The following is a 14,848-nucleotide window of genomic DNA, read 5'->3' as shown; positions in this document are numbered from 1 at the left end:
AAATAAGAATAGCAAAAGAGGAGACAGAGAGACTAATTGCCAAGGAAAGTAAAACGAATCCCAAACTGTTCTTTAACTATATAAACAGTAAAAGGATTAAAACTGATGGAGTTGGCCCATTGAAAAATAACCTGGGTAAAATCATAGAGGGCGATGAGGGTAAAGCAAACCTACTCAATAGCTTCTTCTCCACTGTTTTCACAAAAGAAAACAATTAATCGGAGGAAATGCAGAGTGATAAAGTAAACCCTCCGCTAAATATCACCCACCTAACCCAGGAGGAAGTTCAGAAACGCCTAAATAATATCAAAATAGACAAGTCACCAGGCCCAGATGGCATACACCCCCGGGTACTAAAAGAATTAAGTAATGTGATAGACAGGCCGCTGTATCTTATATTCAAGCACTCTTTATGGACAGGGACTGTCCCACTAGACTGGCGCCAAGCAAATGTGGTACCAATATTCAAAAAGGGGTCTAAAAGTGACCCTGGGAACTATAGACCAGTCAGCTTAACGTCTGTTGTGGGTAAATTGTTTGAAGGATTTCTTAGAGATGCTATTGTAGAATATCTTAATGATAATAACTGTCTAACTCCATATCAACATGGATTCATGAGGGATCGCTCCTGCCAAACAAACCTGATCGCCTTCTACGAGGAGGTGAGCTCACAGCTGGACCGGGGAGAGTCAGTGGATGTTGTATACCTTGACTTCTCCAAAGCGTTTGATACCGTGCCACACAAAAGGTTGGTTTATAAAATGAGAATGCTTGGTCTGGGGGATAATGTGTGCAAGTGGGTAAATAGCTGGCTGAGTGATAGAAAGCAGAGGGTGGTTATCAATGGAGTAAGCTCAGGGTGTGTCAGGGTTACTAGCGGGGTGCCTCAAGGGTCTGTCTTGGGCCCTATATTATTTAATATATTTATTAATGATCTAGTGGAAGGGTTGCATAGTAAAATAGCAATATTTGCAGATGATACTAAACTTTGTAAAGTAGTTAATACAGATGAGGATAGGGCACAGCTACAGGAGGATTTAGATAAATTGGGGAGTTGGGCCAAAGAATGGCAAATGGGGTTCAATGCCGATAAATGTAAGGTCATGCACATGGGAAAGAAAAACAGCAGTCACCCATACATATTAAATGGGAAACCGTTGGGGAAATCTGACATGGAGAAGGACCTGGGCATCTTGGTTAATAGCAAATTAAATTGGAGTGCCCAGTGTCAGGCAGCAGCTGCGAAGGCAAATAGAGTCATGGCATGCATCAGAAGAGGAATAGGGGCATATGATGAGAACATTGTTCTTCCTCTGTATAAAGCGCTGGTAAGGCCGCACTTAGAATATTGTGCACAGTTCTGGGCTCCGGTGCTCAGGAAAGACATATTGGAGCTAGAGAGGGTACAAAGGAGGGCGACTAAGGTAATAAAGGGAATGGAGGGACTAGAATACCCAGAGAGGTTGTCAAAATTAGGCCTATTTACGTTGGAAAAGAGAAGGCTTAGGGGAGACCTCATAAACATGTATAAATACATCAGGGGGCAGTACAGAGATCTCTCCCATGACCTGTTTATACCAAGGATGGTGACAAAGACGAGGGGGCACACTATGCGTTTGGAGGAAAGGAGGTTCCTGCACCAGCATAGAAGGGGATTCTTTACGGTCAGAGCCGTGAGACTCTGGAACTCTCTGGGAGAGGAAGTGGTGATGTCCAACTCACTTAACGAGTTCAAGAGAGGCCTGGACGCCTTTCTTGAGAACAATAAAATTACATCTTATGCTTAGTTAATTAATCCAGGGATTTAATCTGACTGCCAGATTGGTCGTGAAGTGAATTTTTCCTCAATGATGTAAATTGGCCTATACCGCATGGGGTTTTTTTGCCTTCCCCTGGATCAACGCTGCGGAATAGCTGCAGTGCACAAGAAATAGGCTGAACTGGATGGACGCTTGTCTTTTTTCAGCCTTATAAACTATGTAACTATGTAACATCCAAAAACGCTTACAAAAACGCTTCTCCCTGGCAGAAAAAACACATGTAAAATCCGCAAAAACGCTCTGCATCAAATCTGCATCGTGGGCACATAGCCTAAGTCTGGAATGCTTCTACACATCCCAATGATTCTAAGAATAATTTTTGTGACACATTATCCTTTATGAAAAAGGGTAAATTTAGGTTGATAAAGTTAGTTTTTGTGAAAATATCGGAAATTTGGTGAAGATTTGGAAAAATTCGCAATTTTCAAGCTTTGAATTTGTATTTCATGAAAATAGATAGTTATACCAAATAATAAATAACAGTTACCATATGTCTACTTTTTATCATTCTTGAAGCGTGTTCTTTTCATTAAGATGTTAAAAGGCTTTGAAAGTTTAGCAGCAATTTTTTCTTGAAATTTACAAAACCTGTAATTTTAGGAAACCCTTTAATTTTTGAAGTGAGTTTGAAAGGCTTATGTGTTGGAAAACTCACAAACAATACCCTATTTTAAAAACTGCACCCCTCAATGTATTTAAAACTGCATTCAGAAAATGTGTTAACTTTTAAGGTACTTTACAAAAATAACACAAAGATGAAAGAAAAAAATGAAGAATTATATATTTTTTCTAAAATGTTGCTTTAGCACCACATTTTTTATTTTTACAAAGATAGTAGGAGAAAATGAATCCCTCAATGTGTAATGTGATTTCACCTTAGTATGCCAAAACCTCACATGTGGTCAGAAACAAATGGGCACGCATAAATGCTTAGAAGGAGCAGAACTTTGGCTATAAAAAGTCGCATTTGCAGGTGCCCAGACATGCAAAACAGCAGAAACCCCTCATAAATAACCACATTTTAGAAAATACAATCCTCAAGAAATTCATTTATGGGAGTGATGAACATAATAAAACCACAGGATCTTTACAGAATGTTATAAAAATGGGGCATAAAAAAATGAAAAATTACATTTTTTTTCACAAAAAATTCTATTTTCACAAGGATAACAAGAAAAAAAGAGGGCTGTATAATTTATTCTGCAATTTCACGTGAGTATTCTCATACTCCATATGTGCTCAGAATCTACTGTTTTTGCACATGACAGGGCTCAGAAGGAAAGGAGCGCTATTTGAGTTTCATAGCGATATTTTTGCTCAAACAGATTGCATACGCACACATACATTTGAAGAGCCTTTAAAGTTCGAAAACAGCAGAAATCCTTATAAATTACCACATTTTCAAAACTCTACCCCTTTAGTAATTCATCTAGTGGTGTAGTGAATTTTATTTTGAAACCACAGATGAGTTACAGAATTTTAGTGGGTGGTAAAAATGCAAAATTATGTTGTTTTTAATTTCCACAGGAGTAATAAGAGAAAATACACCCCCTTATTTGTTAAGCAATTTATTCTGATCCCAGCAGTTCCCATATGTAGTATGAAACTACTGTTTGGACACACGGCAGAACTTGGAAGATGAGATGCTATGTCAGTGTAAAGCCTCATTCAGATGTCTGTGACACGTGATTACTGCTGCAGCAGCATTGCGCATCAGAAACTATGACTTTGTCACTTACTAATGTGCCTTGTATACTGAAGTTGTATGTGACGAGCACTGAAGCCAGTGACAAAGTCATCTCTTCTGATGCGCTTTGCAGACGCAGTAGTAAAGTCTCATTCAAACGTAACTGAATGAGGCTTTACATTAATATAGCAGAGCTCAATCAGTGTTAAGAGCACAGGAGCATGATGATTATATTGCTGAGTTTTGAACACCGAGGCAGTGAGATCATATTGGCAGCGAGCGTGGTATTGTACTTCTAATGCCAGGCTACTGACCTGTTCTCACTGCTGGAACACGTCACAGCTGCAGCACTGCTCTCAACATTCAGAGCAGAACTGTGGCAGTGACTTCTTCTAATGGTAAGAGCAGGTCAGTAGCCTGGCATTATGAAGACAATACCAGGCTTCCAACATATTCTCACAGCTGTAAGTAGCCATGGCAGGGGGGAACTTTTTAGCTCAATGCACAGCACTGAGCTACTATAAAATGGCGCCTGGCTCCCCACACAGATGTTAACTGGACAGCCTAGAGGACATCCACAGCTCACAGCTTAGGAAGCCAAAGTATAAGAGATACGGCTGGACACCAACCAAGGTCTCCTATGACCCGTGGTTGCCGTATTTGTGGTGTATAAGTGTCATGCTCTGACATGTACACACCAGTATACAAAAATGTCAGCCCCCAACCACTGGAAAAACAAATGTTAATATAGTATAGCAAATTTTATTTTGTTTTAAAAATACATGTTTATATAAATAATCATTAATAGAAAAAAAATATAATACATTCAGTTTAGTCACTGCAGCCATAGATTAATTCATTGAGAGGTAGATTTTCTAAAATAGGGTAACTTTTTAGATTTTTTTTTCTGCTGTTCTGTCATCTTAGGGGCTCCACAAATGTTGCCTGCAAATTATCCCAGCAAAATCTCTGCTCCAAAAGCCACATAGTGCTCCTTCCTGCTCAGCCCTGACTTGTGGTCAAACAGTAGTTTCTTAGGACATATAGGGTATAACCGCATTCGGGAGAAATTGTGCAACAAATTGTGGGGTCCACTTTCATCTATTAACCCTTGTGTAATTGACAAGTTTGCAGCTAATCAAAAATTACATTTTTAGTATTAAAATGTTATATTTCCTTGACTAAATGTTATAAAATTCTGTAAGGCACCTGTGGGTTCAGAATACTATCACCCTAGATGAATTCCATATTACTTTATCACTAAAGTTTAAAAAATGCAGTCACTTGTGCTTTTTTGTGTTCTGGCACCTCAAGGGCTTTCCTAATGGCACCCACAATCTGTTCAAGCAAAATCTGTATTCCAGAAGCCAAATGGCACTCCTTCTCATCCTATCCCAGCATGCTCAAACAGTAGTGTACAACCACATAGGAGATACTGCTGTGACACGCAGAGCGCAGGGAATCCAGTACACTGGGCAAGGGTCGGTTGCTTTGGGTCATCGGTGATGGTAGCCGTGCCTGGCACCTGGCGCTCCAGTGCAGTAAAAACCACGCATGGCAATGGATGTGCGAGGGTTAACACCGGCATTTTACTATTCCCTCACAACTAGGTTATAGTGGCGTTCCCCATGATGTAATGCGGTGGAAGAAACAGGAGAGAGTCAGCAGGTAGGAATTGCAGTAAAACAGATGTAAAACTTTACTAAACAGCAGCAGATGGTAACAGCAAGTTATGGTACATTTTCTTAAAGGCAGTTTCCATGATACAGGCTGTCAGCAGCAGATATAGAAACCAGGTGTACTGAGGAGCGCATTACAGCAAGTCCATCCAGCGTCTAGAGCTGGCGTCCAGTACTGACACTATGGATGTTATCTACCCTTCTAGGGCCCTGAACCCCAGTTGGCAATTTTCAAACTTTTAATTCTTATGCCAGACAATTATGTCACAGAAAATAGTTAATAAATAACATTCACCACATGTCTACTTTACATCCATCTGCATAATTTTTGAAACATAATTTAGAAGATAGAAGGGTTAAAAGTTGATCAGCAATTTCTCATTTTTCCAACAAAATTTACAAAACCATTTTTTTAGGGATCACATCTGAAGTGACTTTAGGGGGCTTATATGACAGGAAATACCCAAAAGTGACCCCATTATTAAAACTGCACCCCTCAAAGTACCACATTCAAGAAGGTTATTAACCTTTCAGGTGCTTCACATGAATTAATGCAGTGTGGAAGGAAATAATGAACATTTTTTTCACAAAAATTTTACTTTAGCCCCATTTCATTTATTTTCACAAGGGTAGCAGGATAAATGGACCACAAAATTTGTTGTGTCATTTCTCCTGAGTAGGTCAATACCCAATATGTGGGGGAAAACTACTGTTTGGGTGCACGGCATTGCTTGGAAGGGAAGGAGCACCATTTGACTTTTTGAACGCAAAAAATGGCTGGAATCGAGAGCATTTGAAGAGCCCCTGATGTGCCTAAACAGTGGAAACTCCCCACAAGTGACACCCATTTTAGAAACTAGGCCCCTCTTTTTGGAAAATAGGCCCTTCAAGGAATGTATTGAGATGCTTGGTGAGCACCTTGAACCCCAAGGTTCTTTTAGCCCCAATTTTTTTCTTTTCACAAGGGTAACAGGAGAAAATGGACCATACAATTTGTTGAGTGGCGGAAAACTATTGTTTGGGCACATGGAAGGGCTTGGAAGGGAGGGAGCGCCATTTGACTTTTGGAGTGAAAAATGGTCTGGAATCAATAGTGGACACCATTTCGCATTTGGAGAGCCCCTGATGTGCCTAAGTTACCCCATTTTGAAAACTACACCTCTTGAAGAACTCCTCTATGGGTATAGTGAGCATGTTAAACCCACAGGTATTTCACATAATTGTATAACATTGGACTGTGAAAATGAAAAGTTACATATTTTGCACAAAAATGTAGTTTTAGCCCTAACTTTTGTAGCGCTGGCTTCTCTGCCTCCTGCCGGGCAGAGACGCCATTCCCCTCACCGCCGAGGTCCTGGTCCGGCGTCCTCCAGCTCACCTGCTGCTGTTGCGTGCACCGTTCGCAGCTTCCCGGGCACTGTGCTTAGGGCGTGTGCGTGCTCCCTCCGTCTTAAAGGGGCCGCGCGCTCCGTCCTAAAGAGTCCCTGGCCAATGGCCGGAGGACCACTCCTATTTAAAGCACCTCCTCCAAAATGGAGGTGCCTGTGCAAGGTTGTTGTTTGCGTGCTAACACTCTCCTCAGCCCTCAGGTTCCAGTGCCCGCCAGTCTGTCTATCAACCGTTCCTGCCGACTTGCCTACCCGGATCACCTGTCAGGTTACCTGCTGTGCCCGTCTGCTTGTCTACACGGATCACCTGTCTGGCTTCCTGCCGTGTCCACCTGCTAGCCTACCCGGATCACCTGTCTGGCTACCTGCCGTGCCCACCTACTTGCCTACCTGGATCACTCCTTGGTTCACGGAGTCGATTAAGCCGCCGTGTGACCAGGGTCGATCCGAGTTGGCACTTAGTTACGCCCCTCTGGTCCCTCCTTGCATCTCAGCACAGAGGTTCCACCGCCCAGATCAGTAACAACTTTTAAATTTTCAAAAGGGTTAATAGGAGAAAATGGATCAGAAAACTATTTTTTAGGCACAGTGTAAAGCTCAGAATTGAAGGAGTGCCATATTGGAGTACAGATTTTTGTGGAATAATTTGCGAGTGCCATGTCACTGTGTTCATATACTCATCTGCGAGAAAAGCGTGATTCCCTGCTCATCTGTGATTTTTTTTCTTACATCAGAAGGAGAAAAAAATCTCAGCATGCTGCATTTGGCTGTGTATATGGGGCGAGCCTCACTAATGCAAGTTAATGGGTGCGAGAAAAAAATCGCACGGCACCTCGGGCCATGCGAGTGCCTTCCGATTTTTAAGCATCCATCTCATAAAAAACCCGAGATTTCATCAGCAGTGTACAGTAAATTCAGAGCGTGAAGCAGCACAATAGAATAGATATATAGGTAGAAGAAAAAAGTGACGAGAGGTCCCCCGAATTTTCATTAATCAGATGAGGGAAATTCAACAGCTGGGGGCTGATGTTTATAGCTTGGGAAGGGGGTAATACACATGGAGCTTCCCATGCTATTAAGATAATCTCCCAGCTATATACTTAGCCTTTACTGGTTATTAAAATGGGAGATCCCCCCAAAAATGATGTGGGGTATCCCCTATTTTAACAACCAGCAAAGGATAGGCAGACAGCTGCTGGCTAATATTAAGGATGGGGCCATGGATATTGGCCCCATCCATAAGATGCGCCAAATCTAGCGTTTAGCCTCTGCTCTTCCCACTTGCCCTGGAGCGGTGACAAGTGAGGTAATAGTATTGGGGTTGATGTCAGCTTTGTATTGGCAGCTGACATCAAGCCTAGGGGTTAGTAATGGCGAGGCATCTATAAGACGCCCCCATTACTAACCCCATAGTCAAATTGTAAATAATACACAGCCTGAATAAAGTCCTTTAATAGAAATAGAGACACTGACACCTTTATTTGAAATAAACACCCTCCCCCCATCTCTTCTACCCATTTATTATGGAAAAATGAAAAATAATAAACCATCATATTCCTCACCTGTCCAATAAGAAGATAATCCATTTGTCCAATGACAGAAATCTATCTCTGCTATCTGGATACTTTGCTGAACAGTGGCATGAGCATTTGGATTTGGGAGTGTAGATTTTGCTGTATTTCTTTTAGTGGGAGCCACTTTTCCAGAGCCTTTGTGCTACCAGTAATATGGACAGTAATATGGACACCCCCTTATTTTTTGTGGGTTGAGTAGAATCTTTTATAGGTCGCATTTTGGGGTACAGAACATTTTGTATCATATTTATCCTGTGCTCTACAATGAGCACTTACATCGGGGTTTCCATCTAAATCTACATTGGTATCTAAGAAGTAACGTTTCTCCTTGCGGAGAGCAACATGCTAAGCACGTCAAGGTGAGGAGACTTTTCAAGCCGCAATGCTCCTCTGGGAAATATGCAAATTGTCTCTTGAAAAAGAAAGAAAACTAGAACCCTAGTGCCACCTACTGGAAGTAGCAATCCTAAAAGTCAATTCTGACCCTTTAACAAGCCTTGTCACATGACTTAGGATAAAAACCAAGGTGTTGCAGGTGTTTTTTGTTAATTATTGTAATCTACTGAGATAATGACTTTTGTGTTTTCATTGGCTGTAAGCCATAATCGTCAACATTAACAGAAATAAACACTTGAAATAGATCACTCTGTTTGTAATGACTCTATATAATATATGAGTTTCACTTTTTGTATTGAAGAACTGAAATAAATTAACTTTTTCATGATATTTGTAGAGCCGGCGTCTCTGCCTCCTGCGGGGCAGAGATGCCATTCCCCTCACCGCCGTGGTCCTGGTCCAGCATCCTCCAGCTCCCCTGCTGCTGTTGCGCGCACCCTGCGCAGCTTCCTGGGCACTGTGCTTAGGGTGCGCGTGCCCTCCCTCCCTCTTAAACAGGCTGCGTGCGCCGTCCTAAAGAGTCCCCGGCCAATTGCCGGAGGACCACTCACATTTATAGCAGCTCCTCCAAAATGGAGGTGCCTGTGCAAGGTTGTTGTTTGTGTGCTAATACTCTCCTCAGCCCTCAGGTTCCAGTGCCCGCCTGCCTGTCTATCAGCCATGCCCGCCTGCCAGTCTATCAGCCGTGCCCGCCAGCCTGTCTATCAGCCGTGCCCGCCTGCCTATTTATTAGCCGTGCCCGCCAGCCTGTTTACCTGCCGTGCCTGCCGGCTTGCCTACCCGGACCACCTGTCAGGTTACCTGCTGTGCCCGTCTGCTTGCCTACCTGGATCACCTGTCTGGCGACCTGCTGTGCCCGCCTGCTTGCCTACCTGGATCACCTGTCTGGCTACCTGCCGTGCCCGCCTGCTTGCCTACCCGGATCACTCGTTAGGCTACTTGCCGTGCTCATCCGCTGTACCTGTGACCCGTGGGAGTCGCCTGCTGTCACACAAGTTCGGTCCCAGAGTGGCACCTGATCCACCTGCCCGGTCCCTCCCTGGTTCACGGAGTTGACTAAGCCGCCGTGTGGCCAGGGTCGGTTCGAGTTGGCACTTAGTTATGCCACTCTGGTCCCTCCTTGCATCTCAGCACAAAGGTTCCACCCCACCCGGATTCGTAACAGTTTGCACAGGCCATGGAACCCGGTGGCTCCCAGGCTCCTTTGCTCTCCGACCTGTACCAAGAGGTCTCTCGCCAGAGATCAAAACAGGATACCATCCTGTCCTATCTGCGGACAGTCAACTCCCGCTTGGACGCGCTGTCCATCCTGACTGTGTCCGCCTTTAACCGAGCGGCACCCGCTCCGGCGGCACCTCAACCTACTGGCGCTGTGTCATCCGGCTTTGTACCCAGCCTTTCTGCTCCTCCACGTTTTGGTGGTGACCCTGTCCTATGTCGGGGCTTCATAAATCAATGCACGCTGCACTTTTAACTCCTGGCACACCAGTTCACGTCCGACTGGGCCAAAGTGGTATTCGTCATGTCTCACCTCACCAGAGAGGCGTTGGCGTGGCTTAACCCTCTGTGGGAGAGAAGGGATCCTCTTGGATCCGATCTCCAGGCTTTCCTCGCGGCTTTCCGGAAGGTGCTCGATGAGCCCGGACGAAAATCTTCTACTGCCTCCTCACTTCTCCGACTCCGCCAAGGGAGTCTCTCTGTGGGCCAGTATGCTGTGTGCTTCCGAACCCTCGCATCTGAACTTGCCTGGAACAATGAGGCCTTGGTGTCCCACCTTTTGTGAGGGCCTTTCCGGACGGATCAAGGATAAGCTAGCCGGTCGCGACATACCTCCCTCCCTGGATGACTTGGTGTCATTAGCTACCCTGATTGACATCTGTTTTATGGAACGCGCTAAGGAGATGACCCGTCAGAGGAAACCTCTGCTCCTCGCTCCTGTCCTCCAAAGTCCAGTCTCACAACCTGCACTCCCCCGGGTGTCTTCTCCAGAGCCTATGCAAATTGACCAAGTAAAGATGGTCAAGTCTCGCCAGGAGACCCGTCGTGCCGAGGGGAGTTGCTTCTATTGTGGCAATATAGAGCATTAGATCCGCTCTTGCCCGGTGAGACCGGGAAACTCCAGTGTCTAGGACCGCTCGGAGAGGTCGTCCTAAGCAAGAGTTCTTCCTCTCCGCCCTTGACTCTGTCCATTTCTGTTACCAGTGTTGAGACCCGCTTCTTCGAGACTGCCCATCTGGATTCCGGAGCCACAGGGAATCTCATCCAACAGGCCGTTGTGGAGCGTTTTCAGATTCCTACCATACGTCTGGCGGATCCTTTAGCGGTTTCCTCTGTGTATGGAAAGCTTCTCCCTGAAACCATCTTGTTGGTCACTGAGCCGGTAACTCTTCAGGTGGGAATGCTGCACTCGGAGAAGATCTCCTTTTTCATACTGTCCGGTCTCTCTCATCCCCTCTTGCTTGGCCTGCCTTGGTTACAGAGACATGAGCCCGTCCTGAATTGGAACTCGGGTGAGGTTCTCCGTTGGGGTCAGGAATGCCATAAGACCTGTCTGGTTCTTGTTCGTCCTGCTCGACCCCTGTCTACTCTGACTAAACTATCTAGCCTGCCAGCACCATACTGGTCCTATTTGGACGTCTTCAATAAAAAGGAGGCAGAGACACTACCACCTCAAAGGCCGTATGATTGCCCCATCGACCTAATACCGGGTGCTTCACCTCCTCGTGGGTGAATCTACACCTTGTCGCTGGCCGAGACCCGTGCCATGTCTGAATATATTGAAGAAAATCTTGCTAGGGAATTTATCCAGAAATCCACCTCTCCAGCAGGAGCAGGATTCTTCTTTGTCAAAAAGAAAGACGGCTCTCTTCGTCCTTGTATCGACTATAGGGGCCTAAACCAGATTACTATCAAGAATAAGTACCCCCTGCCTCTCATCTCGGAGCTGTTTGATCGCCTAAAAGGCGCTAAGATCTTTGCTAAGCTCGACCTGCGTGGCGAGTACAATCTGGTCCGGATTCGCCAAGGAGAAGAGTGGAAGACGGCATTCAACACTCGGGATGGTCACTACAAGTACCGTGTGATGCCCTTCGGTCTCTGTAATGCTCCAGCCGTCTTCCAGGAGTTAGTAAACAATATATTTCGAGATCTCCTGTATTCCTGCGTGGTGGTGTACCTAGATGATATCTTGGTGTTCTCCCCTGATCTGCCCTCTCACCGGAGGGATATTCGTCAGGTCCTGCTGAGGCTCCGGAAGAATCGCCTGCATGCTAAGTTTGAGAACTGCCTCTTTGAGCAGACCTCCCTGCCGTTTCTGGGGTTTATCATCTCTGAGACTGGACTCCGGATGGATTCCGAGAAGGTGTCTGCCATCTTAAAGTGGCCCCTACCAGAGGGGTTGAAGGCTATTCAGCAGTTTCTGGGATTCGCTAACTATTACCGCCTCTTCATTCCTCATTTCTCCTCCCGGACAGCCCCCATCTCTCCTCTTACCCGTAAGGGAGCAAACCCCTTGAGTGGTTTTCCGAGGCAGAGAATGCCTTTATCTCTCTTAAACAAGCCTTCTCCTCCACTCCTGTGCTACACCGTCAGGATTGCAATAAACAGTTCTTCCTGGAGGTTGATGACTCTTCCTCCGGAGCTGGAGCAGTGCTTACCCAGAAATCCTGGTCCGGACGTATGGTGACCTGTGGCTTCTTTTCCAAACTCTTCTCTCCGTCCGAGCGCAATTACTCCATAGGGGATCGAGAACTGCTGGCCATCAAATTAGCACTGGAAGAGTGGCGCTACTTGCTTGTGGGGGCTCTGCACCCAGTGGTCATCTACACTGACCATAAAAACCTTGCTTATTTGCAGACCGTCCAAAGACTAAACCCGTGTCAGGCTAGATGATCTTTGTTCTTTGCTCGATTCTGCTTCAATCTCCATTACCGTCCGGCAGACAAGAACATTAAAACAAACGCTCTATCCCACTCTCTTCTGTCTTCCGACTTGGAGGAGGAGCCTCTACACATCATTGATCCCTCCAGAATTATGACTGTTGCTCCATTTGACCTGTCACGTCTACCTCCTGGTAAGACCTTTGTAGCGGCTCAGGATCGAAAGAGGGTCTTACTCTGGGGCCATTCGTCCAAACTGGCTGGCCATCCCGGCCAGAGGAAGTCACTTCTGCTCATTGCCCGGCACTATTGGTGTCCCACCCTGTGCAAGGATGTTGCGGATTTTGTCGCGACTTGTTCCTCTTGTGCCCGTAACAAGATACCTAGGCACCTTCCAGCGGTCGCCTCTTTCCTCTTCCCGTGCCTTCCGCTCCGTGGCAACTTATTGCAATGGATTTCATCACGGATCTTCCTGTATTGGCTGGTTGTACTGTCATTTGGGTGGTCGCCGACCGCTTCTCCAAGATGGCTCACTTCATCCCTCTGCCTGGTCTTCTGTCTGCACCTGTGCTTGCTAAGGACTTCATCCGTCACATCTTTCGTCTCCACGGCTTACCCCTCCACATTGTCTCTGACCGAGGAGTTTAGTTCACTTCTCGCTTTTGGAGAGCCACGTGCAAGCTGCTGGATGTCTCTTTGGATTTTTCTTTGGCCTATCATCCTCAGTCCAATGGTCAAGTGGAATGTATCAATCAGATCCTTACCAGTTTTCTTCGGAACTTTGTCAACGTTCACCATAGCGATTGGGTTGAGCTCCTGCCCTGGGCTGAGTTTTCCTATAACAACCATGTGAGTGAGTCTTCTGCTAAGTCTCCGTTTTTGTGGTCTACGGTCAACACCCACGGATTCCGTTTCCTGTCTCCTCTTCAGTGGACAATCCTGCCGCGGAGTCTCTCGTCAGTGAATTTTCTGCTATTTGGGAAGACACTAGATCTGCTCTCCTTCAGTCCTTCGAGCGGATGAAGAAGCATGCTGATAAGAGACGTCTGGATCCGCCTCATTTCCATCCGGGAGACAAGGTCTAGCTTTGCTCCAAATATGTCCGCCTCAAGATACCATCTTACAAGTTGGGTCTGCGGTTCATCGGTCCGTTCAAGATTCTGAACCAAATAAATCCAGTGGCTTACAAACTGAAACTCCCGGCCTCCTTACGGATCCCCAACTCCTTTCACGTGTCTCTCCTCAAACCGGTTGTCCTTAATTCTTTCTCTGACGATCCAGGTACCACTCCAGCTCCAGTCTCTGCTGAGGACGTCTTTGAGGTAGAAAACATTTTAGCCATCAAGAGGGTAAGAGGAAAGACTTTCTTTCTTGTGGATTGGAACGGGTTTGGTCCTTAGGAGAGATCTTAGGAGCCCAGGAAGAACATTCATGCCTCTCGTCTTCTAGAAAGATTTCTTGCGGACCTAAAGAAGAGGGGGCGTAAAAGAGTGGGTACTGTAGCGCCGGTGTCTCTGCCTCCTGCTGGGCAGAGACTCCATTCCCCTCACCGCCGCGGTCCTGGTTCGGCGTCCTCCAGCTCCCCCGCTGTTGTTGCGCGCACCGCGCGCAGCTTCCCGGGCACTGTGCTTTGGGCATGCGTGCGCTCCCTCCCTCTTAAAGGGGCCGCGCACGCCGTCCTAAAGAGTCCCTGGCCAATGCCCGGAGGACCACTCCTATTTAAAGCACATCCTCCAAAATTGAGGTGCCTGTGCAAGGTTGTTGTTTGTGCGCTAACACTCTCCTCAGGCAGACTGGCGGGCACTGGAACCTATCAGCCGTGCCCGCCTGCCTATCTATCAGCCGTGCCCGCCTGCCTATCTATCAGCCGTGCCCGCCAGCCTGTCTACCGGCCGTGCCTGACGGCTTGCCTACCCGGACCACCTGTCAAGTTACCTGCTGTGCCCGCCTGCTTGCCTACCCGGATCACCTGTCTGGCTACCTGCTGTGTCCGCCTGCTTGCCTACCCGGATCACCTGTCTGGCTACCTGCCGTGCCCGCCTGCTTGCCTACCAGGATCACCCGTCAGGCTACCTGCCGTGCTCATCCGCTGTACCTGTCAGCTTCAGCCATCTGACCCGTGGGAGTCGCCTGCTCTCACACAAGGTCGGTCCCAGAGTGGCACCTGGTCCACCTGCCTGGTCCCTCCATGGTTCACGAAGTCGACTAAGCCGCCGTGTGGCCAGGGTCGGTCCGAGTTGGCACTTAATTACGCCCCTCTGGTCCCTCCTTGCATCTCAGCACAGAGGTTCCACTGCCCGGATCCGTAACAATATTCTAATATAGTGAGATGCACGTGTGTGTGTATATGTATGTATGTATGTATGTATGCATGTATGTATGTGTATATATATATATATATATATATATATATATATATATATATA

This window comes from Phyllobates terribilis, unplaced genomic scaffold, assembly GCF_046119375.1.
Source record: "Phyllobates terribilis strain yellow unplaced genomic scaffold, ASM4611937v1 Scaffold_1__5_contigs__length_1240528914, whole genome shotgun sequence".
Classification (NCBI taxonomy): domain Eukaryota; kingdom Metazoa; phylum Chordata; class Amphibia; order Anura; family Dendrobatidae; genus Phyllobates; species Phyllobates terribilis.
The sequence above is the reverse complement of the archived record's forward strand: the minus strand, read 5'-3'. Positions refer to the sequence as shown.